At 39.1% G+C, this 15,295-nt stretch overlaps 1 protein-coding gene across 1 annotated transcript in view; it reads right to left on the bottom strand.

Moving 5' to 3' along the window:
* SH3GL2 (SH3 domain containing GRB2 like 2, endophilin A1) overlaps positions 1-15,295 on the bottom strand; it is a 215,220-nt gene that overhangs the window by 60,397 nt on the left and 139,528 nt on the right. The window lies entirely within an intron of this gene.

Genomic DNA, 15,295 nt, shown 5'->3' with positions numbered 1-15,295 from the left:
CCAAAAAAAGAAAAAGAATATAGTCAACTCACATTTTAAATTAAAAGTCTTAATTCTGAGCCTGCAGTAGCATTGTCTCATGCTATTTTTTCTCCATGTACCAAATAAGAAAAATGTCAAAGGGAACCAGTAGCAAGAGACAGCTTAAATAAATGACCACTGTTCACAGCCCAGAGGATGCTGCACTGCTTTCCAACAATGACTCATCCTCCTCCATACTGTCACCTCTGGGAAGAAGACACCCCCCTCTAGTTACAGCTCTGATTCTTCCCTGCATTGTGTTTCATTTACTAAACACTGATGACTCAACTCCCATGTTTCTGACTGCCTTTACGGTGGTCTCCTTGAAAAATCACATCAGTGAAATTAATCAGACTTAATACCAAATTCATTCATACCACATACACCTGCAAAGTGATTTACTTCCTACTTCTCTGTTTTTGTTCAGTTCTGTTATTTTACATCATACAAAGCCAGGTTTCTTTACAATCCACCAAATGCACTGTGTTTATTCCCTCTGCCTTGTACATGGACCTATTTCCTTCTTCTATTTTTTAAATCCTACCAACTATTCAAAATGCTCACCCAGATTTCACCTTCTCTGTCATCTTGACTGCCCACCCTAGCAGGAAGTTATTAGACTTAATATGCATTCTTAATAAAGCATATCATCTGTTGGACTACCTGGAACTAGCCACTTCATTAATAAAATTGCTGAAGATCTTTGCTCATCTGAATTTTAAGATGCTAAAGGCAGGAATCATATCTCCTGCTTCTTTGTCTAAAAATGTTTGAGACTGTGGTACCTAACAAAGTGCTTGCAAAGTAGACATTCAATTACCAGTGGAAAAAATGATCTCAAAGAATTATCCTAAGGTCAAAAATTGTACGTTAATTAAAGGAAGACCCTAAACTATGAGTTAGCACTGGTTCTGTACCTCCTTTCTCAGAGTTTAATCTCCCCTGTAAGTGTAATATCTTTTTCTCTACCAGTAACAGGCAAAAAATTAGAAAATTGAATAATTAAGGATAGTTTATTTATAGCCAAGGTTAAAGAAAATTCTCTTCTAATTGTAACCATTCTACATTCACCTGCCAAATTACTTTCAGAACAATGATAATTAGTATCAATAATATATATTCTTCCCATTAATCCTGATTCTAAATATGTATGTATTTTAGTCTATATGCATAAGCACATATGTGTGTATAAATACACACACAGGCCAACATGTTCGTGTGTGTGTGTGTGTGTGTGTGTGTGTGTGTGTGTATCCCCTCACATGAGAGAAAGTAATATAATACTTTTCCCAAATGTTTTTTACAAAATCAAAAATAATTTTATGATGTGCTGCACTATGTATTTATTCATATTAAAACAGAATTACTTTGACATTCCATAATCACAGCTAGTTTGTTCAGAGCAAAAAGTAGAACTCATACACTATCCTGCCCATCTGCACTGTAGATCAACAAAATTATTTATATGTATAATGAAATCTCATTGACAAGGAAGTCAATGAGAGCCACTTGAATTAAGATTTTAGAAATGGATTTAGAATTGAGACATGAATTTGACCTTGACAATGACACCAAATGGTTGTATATAAAAGAAGATGCATAACTTCTTAATGCCTCAATTTCTTCTCCTAAGAAATGAAAAACAACACCATTCAACACTGGGTGTTTTGTTGTTTTTTTTTTTTAAAGAATTAAATTGGAATGTACATATAAAGAGCACATTATAAACTATCAATAATCATTATTAAAATACGGGTTTATTATGTCTTAACGTGATCTTACTCATATGACAGGCAAAATTTTAAGTTGTTTTTTATATTTGGCTAAAAAAAACTAAGTTTAATGTAAATGCATTAAAGCACAACATTATTAACGTGCAAGTTCTTCAAGAAGTTATGATAACTACACCTGTGGGACACTGTACTGTATTCCCAGTACTTGTAGAAAGGCATCACCTATGGTAATAAATAAAAGAAGCCCATACTCATGAAAGTTCTTTAATCATCATTCATTAATAAGGTACCAAAAAATAAAAATTATACTTGATGACATACCAAATATTCAGAAGGAAACAGGAAAGTCAAAATTACAGCAGTACTTTCTTGATTATTTGGCTAAATACAAGTAGATCTTGTTTTTCCAGATGGTGGTATTCCCATGTTTGAAAGGCAGGGTGGATTCACTTCATGGAATATAAGTTTCACACTAGTTTTTCTCAGTTGTCATTAAATTGGAATGCTTAAATGCCATGATGTTTGGAAGTGAATTTCAAAAAAATACGTATTTTTCCCATCCAGAAACTTCTAATTTTCTTAGAGAATGATTAAAGGCATTTTATCTATCTAAATTGGGTTAATTCTATTTCTTTTTTTTTTTTGGGGGGGGGTTAATTCTATTTCTTACTCTCAAATAGAATCTGTATATTGAATAGTGGTAAGTGTAAAGATTCCTCTTGCATAATGTAAAAACTAGCGACTCCTCCCCACCCCCAAGAATTCAATAAGATGAAAACCGATTTTCTTTAAATATCTGAAGTTAAAACTTTAAAATAAGTTTGAGTGAGTTAAGCACTTCACCCTATTTCTAGCTTCCAATCTCCCTATCTTGCTTCTGGTCAAATACTATATGGAAAATGTAGTAACTGATTTGCAGCATGTTATAATGATTTCTGGTATGATTCTCTGGGGTTAAAAGTAGTAACTTTCTAAGCCCTATTTCCCCAAGGTGAGAATTTCCCTTAGACTATGTAGCTAATTACTTGCATACACCCTTCAAAGGGCGTTAGCAGGATTGATCATAGAAGTTTCATGCAGAGCCTCAGTCCCTCCCCAGAAAGATCGTTTACACTATCACTTATGGTGTCATTTGCAAATGATCCTATTTTTGTCTTCTAGAAAATAAAAAAAAGTATAAAAAATGTTCAGAATAAAAGAAAACCAGCATTTCTCTATTTTTCAACTTCCCAAATCATCTAGTTCCTTACCAGAGAAAGGGTAATTCTCCCCCATCAGAGGGGGAGAATATTTCCATAAAGTTTCCCATCTCTGACGATAGGAAAAAAGTACACATTTTCATAGTCCACTGCAATACATAAGCCATTGAAACTGAACAAAATACAAAAAGACAGCGTGTGCTAAAAATAGACTCTATACTTGAGGCCAGAATTATGTCATGTACTATTTTTAAAGTTCTATTTAAAGCTGAGTCATAAATTCTCTTGAGAAGAAAACAGAACTCAGAAAGAGAAATAAGAGGTACCAGTAATTTACTTGAGGATTCAGTCCTGTTAATAAATGATGTAGAACCTAATGTCTGATGACTCAGTTGATAAGGCAAGATGGAGTAGCCCTAGGCTTTCACTTGTAGGAGAAACTGCTGGAAAGCCATTTTCTGTTTTGTGAAATGAAACCACAAACTCACTGAGCTTCTGTTTCCTCATTCACAAAATGGGGCAGGCCCAGGGTATGCTCAGACAACCAGGAGAGTTCTAAGTTCTCTTACAATGAAAAATTTGATGTCTTTTCTGTGATGGTTAATTTGATGTGTCAGTTTGGCTAGTCTATAGTACGTAGCTTTTCAGTCAAACACTGATCTAGGTGTTGCTGTGAGAATATTCTATAGATGTGGTTAATATCCACAATCAGTTGACTTTAAGTAAAGGAGATTATCCTTAATAATGCAGTTGAGCCTAATCCAATGAACAAACTAAAAGGTCTTTAGAACAAAACTGAGGTTATCTTGGGAAAGAAGAAACTCTGCCTACATATCTCACTGGTTCTTTTTCTCTGGAGAACACTAATAGATACAATTTCTACCTGGTACAGTGCTATTTATAGTACACCAAAGGTAGATAATAAACCAGGAAAAGTTCCTTTTCCTGGAAAAGAGAAAATACCATGAAAAATGTTTGAAAAGAAAATGCTTTGTTACCCCCCTCCCCCAAATCAGGGTTATTTTGATGCAAATCCCATTCTGAAAAAAAACAAAAAACAAAAATAAAAACAAATCACCTTTACTTTAATTCACCAAATGGAATGAATGCAAAAGTACTCAGTTTGAATGCCTACTATGTACCAGGGAGTTTGTTAGCACTGGAGGTTTTGTATGCAAATTTAAGACATGGCACATGCTCTCTGGAAACTTACAGTTTGGTGAGATATATGGATACATAAACAAACCATTCCAATAAAATGGGGCAAGTGCATTAAAAAAAAAAAGTAGACTGTAATCAGATCCTAGGATAGACAATTTGGTTGTAGCTTGATGAGAAGTCAAGACTGGGGAAACCTTCCTGCAGCTGATACCTGTGCTGATTCTCAAATGAGAGTAAGTGAGATGGAAAAGTAGACACAGGATGAAGAAAGAAGCTTTCTCAGGTAGAAGCTACTACACGACAAAAAGCAAACAAGCAAAAACACAGCATTTGCAGGAAAGTACAGATATTTCAGTGCCGCAAGATATCAGAATATAAAGGACGGTGTGACAAGAACTGAGGTTGTAGGAAGAAGGAGAGATCAAGTGATAGTGGGCCGTCTAGGCCATGCCAAAGACCTTAGTTTTGTTTTGAGTGTTAGTAAATAATGGAGTTGGGCAAGCATCACTACAACCTAGCTTTAAACAGTTTCATCACCCCAAGTGCCCATGTTCAGTCAATGCTCACTGCCATCCTTAGGCAACCACTTATCTGCTTTTCATCTCCATAATTTTACCTTTTCTAGAAATGCCATATAAATGCAAACATACAGTAGGTTATTTTATTATATATATATATATATTTTTTTTTTTTTTTGAGAGAGAGAGAGAGGGATAGAAAGAAAGAGAGAGAGAATGAGCAGGGCAGGGACAGAGAGAGGGAGAAAGAACCCCAAGCAGGCTCTGCGCTGTTAGTACAGAGACCGACACGGGGCTCAAACCCATGAACCATGAGATCATGACCTGAGCCAAAGTCAGACACTTAACTGAGCCACTCAGATGCCTCAATAGGCAATTTTAAATATCTGGCCTCTTTCTCTAAGCATAAGGCATCTGAGATTCATCATGTTGTTACCTGTATCAATAGCTGAGTTCTATTTTATAGCTGAGAAGTACTCCACTGCACGGTTATACCACATTTTGTGTATCCATTCTTCTCCTGTTGATGGACACTTGAACTGCTTCCAGCATGGGGCTATTATGAATAATGCCACTATGAATATTTGCATACATGTCTATGTGGATATATTTTTTTATTTCTTTTGGGTAGAAACCTAGGAGTCGAACCACTGGGTCTTGTGGTAAACATATATTAAACTTTTTAAGAAACTGCCCAAATGTTTTCCAAAGTGACTTACCATAAGACCTTAGATTTTATCTCAGCATTAATAGAAAGCCATTAGCAGGCTTTAAGCTGAGGAATGACACAGCTAAATCAATTTTTAAATCTTTAGATTACAAAGTGAAGACTTACTTGAAAAAAAAAATGAGACTGGAGGTAAAGACACCAGTCAGATTGCTACCAGAATCATACAGGCGGAAGATGAGGACGTGAACCAAGAACTCTGGGATTAAGGATGGACTCAGTAAATATTTAGGGCCCAAAGTAAGCAAGCAAACTTTGTGACCGGTTTGGTGTAAGAGAGAAGCAGAGAACTCTAAGATGATTCCCAGGTTTTAGACTTGAGCAAATGGATGGCTGAACACAAATGAACACAATCTATTTAAAGCAGGTTTAGATTCACTAGGTTGAAATCCAAGTACATATGTCCAGCAGGCAACTGAATATACGAGTCTGAGCTTGTAGGAAGAGGTCAGGGCAAGAGACAGATATGTGGAGTCGGCACTGTATGTATATGTGACTTGTAAAACCAGAAAACCAGCAGATGAGATCGCTCAGGGAGAACATGTACCAGCAAGTGGTTATGGGTTAAGGAGGGAACCCTGAGCATCACCAATAATTAAGGGCTAGCAGAGGGGGAAACCAACAAAAAAGATCATGAAAAAAAAAAAAAAAAAAAAACCACAAACAGAAACTACAGGGAAAACCTGGAAAGATAAGGATCAAAGAAAACAAGGAATTAGTTTCTCAAATGAAGTGTGAGCAAACCCTCAGAATGGAAAAGGAGGACAGTGGGGTTGTGGTTCGAACAATCATTCCAAGAGCCATTAAAATTGTGACCATGGCAACTGCTATATATGTGATACAGGTTAGTGCAATGGGATCCAAGGCAAAATACATGTGACCTAAAGGCTACCAGGAATCAGACAACAGAAATACAACCTCCTGATTTTGTGTCTAGTATTTCTTCCATCTCTCTTTCTGCCTATAGAAGTATCATTTGGAACCACAGGACATGCCCATGAAAGGTAGAATAACTGACAGCTGTTGAGTCCCAGTTGCACTGCAGGGCAAGCAGCTTAGAATACGCTCCATTTCCATCACTGTGCTTGGACTGCCTTCCTCCACACATCCCAGGAAGGTACTTCAGCCTTGCAGAAGAAAACATCGGGGACAAACTGCAAGCAAACAGGTATCTGAAGATATCTGAGAGATGTCCTGCAAGTATTTCACACACTAACATAATCAGCTTTCCATATAGCATCGTGTATCACCAAATGTGGCAGCCAAGCTCTATTCTGAGGTAAACACTCTTCCTAAGCCAAAGGAAGCTAACATCACGCTCATAACAGCAGTAATAAATCATAAGCTTAACCTTAAATAACAACAGGGAAGAGATATGAAGAGACTTCAGAGATGGTCATAAAAGTGGATGGACAGCCACTGGATACCAGACCCACCATCTTATATAGAAAACCACTGACCTACTGACAAAGGAATTAAATCAGGAACAAAGAATAACCACACAAAACAGAAAGATGGATCCCTGTCTGAGATATCAAGTTTGATAATTCACATATGCAGAAATTCCATCATCTGAACGAAATGTTTAAAAAGCACCTTAATGACAGAACACATACACAGATATAGATTTGATTTATAATCCTGGACAGAATTTCCTGAATGTTAAGCAGCCCATCACTGCCTGCGAAGGCTTTGCACTGACAGATGCACCAATCTGCTTGTGCTCCAAGCTTCAAGGTCTGCTGCCTGTGCTGAAGACAACTCTCTGGAGACTCACACCTTGCAAGCTCATGCTGAGGTCAGAAGGGAAGTGGTGGAGGCTGCCCCCATCACGTCCACTCCTGGTTTGCTTTTCTACACGCAGTGTCTAGTATTAGAACTTCACGTGTCCTCTGCTGCTGCAGGGTATACGTAACAGGAAAGGCAGCTACAAGAGCCGGAGCACGTATTCAGAGTAATGTCACCGTATCCCACACCATCTAAGAGCTAACTTGGTTCCTCTTTCCCAATATGCTTTCAAGGTGGGGTGTGGATAGAAACTACTGACTTTATTGTCTCATTTCCTACTGCCTCAATCAACTATATACGGATAGTTGCATTTCATACTCCTTTACACACACACACACACACACGCACACGGCACTTGATGAACAATACGAAAATATCTTTCTACAGGTTTAGAGTTGCTCAGAGTTGTACATTTAATTGGGGAAAGGCTCTAAACACTATTCAAACATTCCAAACTAGCACTAATGGCTTCCTTTTCTTTCAAGTTTCAGCCCAGTGCTTTTCAATCACTTGGGAGACTTGCTCTTAAATGAGATGACTGCTTGCAAAGCTCTAATAAAAATATACCAAAAAATAAAATGGAAAGCATACAGGAAAGAATATTCTCTTTTTAATTCTGCTCAAGCATTCAGGGACTCTTATAAGCTGTTATTTATTCAAGTTGGACATGAGAAGAAGGGACAGAGGGCTATTTGGAAGAGAGACTTTTAAGAGGAGGCTGGGTACCTCTTCTCATGACAGGGAAAATGTGAAACCAAATATATACTAAGAAAGGGGCCCAGTGTCAGCTGGTTTGAAGTCCCTTGTCCTTAAGCTCTGTGAGGTAGAAAAAAAATGAATTATAAATTTAATAACTTCATTGAGGTATAATTTATATGCCACAAAGTATTATTCATTTACAGTATACAATTCAGTGATTTTTAATGTATTTATAGAGTTGTATGAGGCCATAAGCTAATTTTTCAACAGTTTCATCGTGCCACAAAAAAGCCTTGTAACCATTTGCATCATTCCCCGGTCCCCTCCCCCAATTTCATTCACTGCCCCATTTCTTGACAAGTATTAATCAAATTTTGGTCTCTGTAGAATTATCTATTTTGGACATTTCATATAAATGAAATCATATATTATGTGGTCTTTTGTGTCTGGCTTCTTTTACTTAACACAATGTTTTCAAGTTTCTTTTGTGTTGCAGCATGTATCAGTACTTTATTCCTTTTTATAGCTGACTAATATTCCATGGTAATGATGTATAAAGCTACCTCACCAGGAGTTATGCAGATAACTAAGTGCTTTGTCAACTACAAAGTACTTCACCAATGCAGAGGATTAGTGTCATAAACGTACAAGTGCCACTGAGAGTACTTCCCTAAGAGTAACAAGGTGACATCATATGGAATTTCATGGACATGGTGAAAGCAAGGCAGAGGTTTCCAAAATGTGTCTACCCAGGGCTAACTTGTGGTGGAAAGAGAAAACATGAACACATTCAGAAATACAGGCCAATTAAAGGTTTGAAGGCCATCAACATATATGGCACTATTCTAGATGAGGATCTTTAAGAGCAAAATTGTATACCTGTGGGCACTTGTTACTAAAGATAAATCTGAAATTTACACTTCAGAATGTAATGCTATACTGAGGATGCATTTTTCAGAAGTGACCTCTTCTTATCACATCAACTCATTTCACAAAGGTTTTGTGGTATAGTGGTCCACTGAGTTAGCAAGTAAGAGTTTAAATAGGAGAAAATGAGAGAAAATGAACACATTCAAAAGTCTACACAGTGTAGCCTGCTTTGTGTGTGTGTGTGGGGGGGGGTTGGCAAAATGAAAACTTCCAATTATGATTTTGGGTGAAGGCTGTATGAAAGGGGAAGTCTGGTCACCCACAGAATAGAATCACTGCAGGAGGAAACTTGCAGTGTTGAAGGGAATGCACCATCTCATGGGTGCCTATGTGTGCTGGAGAGTAGGGGGAAGGGCAGGGATGGGAACTCTGAGGAAGTAGACATGTGTTAGGGGCAGACTGCCAGGCAGTACCAGAGACAAGACTGAAACCCAGGTCCTGATTCCCAGACTCAGTAAACCCTGTTTCCTAGGAAAGGGTCCACTTGGATTGACTGTAATTAACAGACGTCAGCAGCATCAGAGGGCACTTTAGTGTGCAAGCATACTTTAAAATGTCTACCTTGTTTTCAATAAATTTATACTGCTAAAAATTGTTACTAAAATTTTCTTGGTAACAAGAACTGTTTAAAAGCAATTTGGTTTTACTGCCCTTCAGTAATCCATCGCTCCCTCCCTTTGCCTATATGCCTCCTGGATCGCAGCCACTATGTCAACTGTACTTTCCCAAGTGAAGATGTCCAAACCCTCTGGGCTCCCACAGCACCTGGGCCTGTCTCTATCCAGCACTTGTTAGACTGCATTTGTACCATCATTATCAAGTTGAATGCCTCTCCCAAATTTTCTGAGTCCCCAGAAGGCAGTGATTTCAATCTTGTCTCTATTCCCTGGTGCCTAGTGCAGCACTGGCACAAGCTGGTCTGCAGCGGAAGGGCAGAGGAGAGGCAGTGGAAAAGCACCGTGGCCTCGGTGGCACCGGATTTTTTTCTGCTTATTTTTATTTTTCTATTCAATTCTACTTGAAGATACTCCCCTAAACAATCACTGTATTTGCCTTCTCTTCTTTCCCCTCTGCCAGTGACAAAGCTTGAAGGCAAAAAGTAGGTACAGAAAACAGGGTACTCAGCAGCAGTTCTGGACACATTCTCCTATCTTGAACAGGTTTTCTTTGTTTTTATGCTGGCATGACTACTGATAGAAATAAAATGAAGAAGTTAGAGAAAGTAGAAAAGCAAGAGCTGGCTTACTCAACACCCACTTAAACCAGGAGGGATCAGACAAGGCAGTCAAAGGTTGTGCTGTTCTTTTTTTAATGTTTATTTATTTATTTTGAGAGAGAGAGGGAGGGAGGGAGGGAGAGGGAGAGAGAGAGAGAGAGAGAGAGAGAGAGAGAGAGAGAGAACGAGAACATGAACACACATGCGCACAAGTGGGAGAGGGGCAGAGAGAAAGGGAGAGAGAGAGTCCCAAGCAGGCTCCATACTGTCAGTGCAGAGCCTGACGCAGGGCTCAAACCCATGAACTGTGAGATCATGATCTGAGCAGAAATCAAGAGTTGGACGTTTAACTGACTGAGCCACCTAGGCTCCCCAAAGGTTGTACTTTTTTAAGTGCTTGTTTTCCACCACAGCCACCAAATTATAAGGTGGCTACCTTCTAATATCTATCATTAATTCATTTTAAAAATATTTATTGGATGTCTTTTATGTGTCAGGCACTGAAGATATAGTGAGGGGTATATGCAAAGGCCCTGAGGAATACAGGGTAATACACATGGCTCCTCCAAGAGGCAAGCATGAACAAAGGTTAGAGAGGGAAGGAGAAAGCATTCAAGGTGAATGCTGGAGAGGCCACCCACAGCCAGACTCTACAGACCCTTTTGGACTAAATGAAGGTCTTCATCCTTAGAGTCGTGAGGGTAAAGCAGGAGAGGATTTGTGATTTTCTAAAATCATGCTAGATGTACTTCATTCAAAGTCACTCAGCCAAATGAAAGCTTGGCATGACAAAGGATGCTGCTTTAGGAAGAGGTTTGATTCCTGCTGTAAGGACTATACAACATTTTGCTTTCATTTGCAGGACCACAGAATCGTGATTGTCACAAATCTGGCATGCATAAGAGAACATATGGCTTCTCTCTGGAAGAAGTCCTGCATGCATCAAGTCCCAAGTTTTCTAATGAAAACATCCTGTTCTCTAAGTAGGCTTAGAGAACAAAACATATTTTATATATATATATATATATATATATATATATATATATATATATATATATATATATACACACACACACACACACATATATATGTATGTGTATATATCTATGTATATGTGTGTGTGTGTGTGTATATATATATATATACATATACATATATATGCGCTATTGTCCTTTTGTTTGGGTTTGGTTCCCTTCCCTACACAACACATGAAAACCCACAGCAGGACTTAATTTTCTGAAACGTAAATTTTCCAATGAATAATTTTATAGTTTCCTACAAGCTGTATTTCTCTTGAGTGAATTAACCATCTACTCTTACATAACATTTCCCAACTTAGAGTATGTATCAGCCTGTCATTTAAAGCTTAGGAGAATATCTTTAGCAGAGCAGAAGGTTTTAGATACCACACGACTGCTAGAGGAGAAAGTTATATTCTGAAGTACGAAAAAAAATGGAAAGTATCTTTCAATTTAATTACTATGGTGCATTTTCTCTACTAGTTAAATCCAGGCACCGCTCTTTTAGTCTCATAATGAATTAATTTCACTCAAATAGGTATGATGAACATGCCTAGATAGAAATTAGATTTTAAGCACCACAAGAAACAGATTCCTGAACAAATAAAAGTCAAAGCGGAAGACTAGTTTCACATAGAAATCCAGTATGTTATTTCAAATTCCAAAATGTAAACACCCATCTAAAAGCAACTCGACCTTTAAAAACCTAAAATTTTAGGGGTGCCTGGGTGGCTCAGTCGGCTGCGTGTCTGACTTCGGCTCAGGTCATGATCTCGCGGTCTGTGGGTTCAAGCCCCGCATCGGGCTCTGTGCTGACAGCTTGGAGCCTGGAGCCTGCTTCAGATTCTGTGTCTTCCTCTCTCTAACCCTCTCCCACTCATGCTCTCTCTCTCTGTCAAAAATAAACAAACATTTAAAAAAAAATTTTTAAAAACCGAAAAATTTCCCCTATTTGTTATGGATAGTTTTAAATAAATAAAATGTAACAAACAGAATCAAAGCTCCTCTTATGCCCCCTGCCCCGGAGATACTGCTGTGCTTCCCAATGACACTTTTGTTCCTTTACTGCCCAAGGGTCTTGGAGACCCTCCCCCCAAACATAAGCTGGGATGTAGATGAAGGGGCAGTGATCCCACCAACCAGAGTGAGGGAGTGGGAAGGAGCAGAGAAAGGCAAGGCCAAAAGGAGTGTGGTCTGAGCTGAAGTTAGGCAATGTGTCTTGACCCTGAGGGATCCCTGTGAGGAATGATACTGAACGTCCCTCAGTGTTGTTCCCTGGAGGAACAGGAAGCTCAGGCAATCATCTGACTCACGTTCCCATTGGTTGAAGGCTGCCTCCAGGTGCTTTAACTGATATGTCAGGCAACACAGAGGGAAAGCTGAAATTTCCAAGACTTAGGAGAAACTGCTATGACATGAAGGCTAGAGGTGGGGTGCTGGAGCTGTCCACCCAGGCTAGACTGAGGGGATGTGAATCTCGGCACACAGAGCATACGTATAGCAGGGGCCGGTGACGTTTTTGGTAGACTGGCAAACAGAAATAGGACTTGAGGGTCAGTGCTATAGACTGAATATTTGTGTCCCCCCAGAATTCATGTTAAACTCCTCCCCCTCCCATATGGTTCGTATTAGAAGGTGGGGCCTTGGGGAGGTGATTATATCATGAGGATGGAACCCTCATGAATTGGATTGCTGCCCATATAAAAGAGACCCCTGAGAGCTCCTTCACCACTTCTGCCATGTAGGGTCACAGCAAGACGATGAGTGTCTATAAACTAGAAAGAAAATCCTCACCAGACACCAAATCTTGGGTGTCCAGCCTCCAGAACTATGAGAAACAAATTTTTGCTATTTATTAGTCACTCAGTCTATGGCAGTTTGTTATAGCAGCATAATGGGCTAAGGAAATCAGATATATTTGATGACACGCTTTTTTTTAATTAAAGCATTCTTTTATATAGAAAATTTTTTTAGAGCTCTTGGAGGATCTATCTGACCTGCAATGGAGAAAAGCCATAGCTTTCCCTTCCTCCCTTCCTTCTTTATATTTACAGCACTTTAAAAATGTAAACATCAATCTCAGCTTGACTGTTCAAACACAAGCCATGGGCTACATCTGGCCCCCAAGCCACACTTTGCTGACACTTGCAGTATAGTATTCATCAATCATATAAAAACATACTTTTTTGACATATGTTAATGGTATCTTACTGTCCATATCCTTCTATAATTTGTCATACATGAAACTTATAAATATGCTACATGTAGAGGTAAGCCATTCGTTTCAACTGCTGTATCATGTTCTACTGTAAGAATACATCTAGATCTGTTTACACACTTCCCTAGTGGTGTGTATTTGGGTTGTTTTATGTTTTTCACTATTACAAACAATGCAGCAATAAGCATCTGTCTGTGAGGGCTGCTGCTACACCAGTAAGAGTTTTCTCTGAGATATATGCCTTAAGTGAAATTATTGGTTCATAAGATATGTGAATAACTGAATCTTCAACTTTGTTACTTTCCAAAGTCCGTTGTATCAATTTATAGCCCCACCTGCAGTAGAGCAAAATTCCCATTTCTTCACATCTTCCTCAATATTGTTTTACAGGTTTCTTAATTTTTGCAAATTGGATGGTTATTAATTTATATCACATCATTGTTTTTTTATATTTATCATTTTTTATTTGAGAGAGACAGAATGCAAGCAGGAGAGAAGGAGAAAGAGAATCGTAAGCAGGCTCCACATTCAGCCCAGAGCCTAATGCAGGGCTTGATCTCATGACCCTGGTATCATGACCTCAGCTGAAATCAAGAGCTGAATGCTCAACTGACTGAGCCACCCAGTGCCCATATATCATATCATTGTTTTAATTTCCATATTCCTGATTACTATAGGATTTGCAGACCCTTTCACACCATTGATCTTCTGTGATTCTTATCCCATAAAATGTGTATCATACACCTATTTTTTTTTATTACTACTGATGTTAGCTCTATTATGGGATTGTCTTTTCTTACTCATGTAGTTCTTTATAACCCTTTTATTTTTAAAAGTTCTAGCTGGAGGGTGCCTGGGTGGCTCAGTTGGTTAAGTGATCAACTTTTGATCTCGGCTCAGGTCATGATCTCACAATTTGTGGGATCAAGCCCCATGTAGAAGCCCGAGTTGACAGCATGGAGCCTGCTTGGGATTCTCTCTCCCTCTCTCTCTCTGCCTCTTCCACCTTCACATATATGCTCACTCTCTTGCTTTCTCAAAATAAACATTTTAATAAAGTTCTGTTTGGCTGTTAGGTCAGCAGATTCTAGATCTATTTCCACACCCAACAGGTCCCAAAGTACCTGAAATCATCACTAAATGTATCACTTCCTTTGGGTAAAAATAAACCTATCACTTGAAAAGTATGGTAGACATCCATTCAGTCATCCACTCACTCATTCACAGACACTTACTGAGTACTTGTTTTGAAGTAGCATTCACAGTACTAACAACAGAGAACATAAAAATATAAGAAGGCATAACCATAGTGAAGGATTTGTCACCAGATGAGCTAAATGTCATTTAGCTAGGAGCACAGCCTTGAAAACTCAAGGAAGAGGATGTGATGAGAGGTCTGGGTGGATATGGCCAAGGACATGGGAGTTCCCTCTCTTCCCAGCAGGTAATCTAGGGATACAGTTTCACGAACTGAGAGGGGCAGGCTGCCAGTGTCTCCCATCCCTCCACCCCCATCCCCCACTGCAGGAACACAAATCTGGCCAGGTGCTGCTAAGACAGTTAAATCTCCCCTCCCCCACTCAGTTCCCATTGGTTGGGCAGGGCTCTGATTCAAGAGCAACAAGCTGAGAATAATGGGGCTCCAATCACCCCAATTCTAGCTCAATCCTAGAGTATAGAGACTGCACACTGAGAGAAGCAAGCTAGAAGACCAGTGACCACCCAGTGCCTGACTGTTGAGAAGTTCTGTCCCTCTGGGAGAAGAAGGAGGCTACTGTCTCTGCTCAAAGCTCTGCTGCAGTGGCACAGAGGCTCTGCTCAGGAGGAGAGACAGGCCCGAATGATAGAGAGCTCCACCACACTGTGTAAGGAGTCTGACTTTGGGGATCAAGAGTGGGGAGTCAAAAACAATGGAGATTCTGATGGCAAGCAATTAATTACTTGGGGGCTAGTAGCTTCATGATATTAGTAGCAAAAAGTGAACCAGCCATATATTTAACAGAGCCTGAGAGATCCAAGAAAAATCCTCCTGAGATCACATACCTCCCTGAGGGTCAGACAGCAGA

The sequence above is a fragment of the Lynx canadensis genome, chromosome D4 (assembly GCF_007474595.2).
Source record: "Lynx canadensis isolate LIC74 chromosome D4, mLynCan4.pri.v2, whole genome shotgun sequence".
NCBI lineage: Eukaryota > Metazoa > Chordata > Mammalia > Carnivora > Felidae > Lynx > Lynx canadensis.
This window is presented reverse-complemented; position numbering and strand designations above follow the sequence as displayed.